The following is a 1033-nucleotide window of genomic DNA, read 5'->3' on the forward strand; positions in this document are numbered from 1 at the left end:
ATAATAATTAATTATTTTGTTAGAACTCGATAATTATCCTAATTATATTTTATATTTTTTATATTTTACAATGAGATGTTTATCCTCTATTTGATTATGTTTATCCGTAGTTAGTTATACGAATTCAAACATCGAGCTTTAATAAGTTGTACTTATGCATAATTTACTTGTAATCTTGAATTTTAAGTAACATGCACCAATATACAGTACTTTATGCATAACAAAAATATATCGATATTCGTATCAAATTAACTATTTAAAACTCCTCATTTTTTGTGTAATTTTTTAATTCAATTTTTYTATTATAATTTAATTTAGGTACAATAACGAAATAATTTATATTTGGTTTAATAATATAATTTTCTGATAAAGATAATAATTAATTATTATGTTAGAACTCGATAATTATCCTAATTATATTTTAGATTTTTTATATTTTAAATTGAGATGTTTATCATCTATTTGGTTATGTTTATTCACAGTTAGTTATCCGAATTCAAACATCGAGCTTTAATAAGTTGTACTTATGCATAATTTACTTGTAATATTGAATTTTAAGTAATATGCACCAATATACAGTATTTTATACATAACAAAAATATATCGATATTCGTATCAAATTAACTATTTAAAACTCCTCATTTTTTGTGTAATTTTTTAATTCAAGTTTTTTATTATAATTTAATTTAGGTACAATAACGAAGTAATTTATATTTGGTTTAATAATATAATTTTCTTATAAAGATAATAATTAATTATTTTGTTAGAACTCGATAATTATCCTAATTATATTTTATATTTTTATATTTTAAATTGAAATGTTTATTCTCTATTTGATTATGTTTATCCGCAGTTAGTTATACGAATTCAAACATCGAACTTTAATAAGTTGTACTTATGCATAATTTACTTGTAATATTGAATTTTAAGTAATATGCACTAATATACAATACTTTATGCATAATAATAATATATCGATATTCGTATCAAATTAACTATTTAAAATTCCTCATTTATTGTAATGTTTTAATTC

This window comes from Cynara cardunculus (assembly GCF_001531365.2).
Source record: "Cynara cardunculus var. scolymus isolate 2C chromosome LG 9, CcrdV1, whole genome shotgun sequence".
Taxonomy (NCBI): domain Eukaryota; kingdom Viridiplantae; phylum Streptophyta; class Magnoliopsida; order Asterales; family Asteraceae; genus Cynara; species Cynara cardunculus.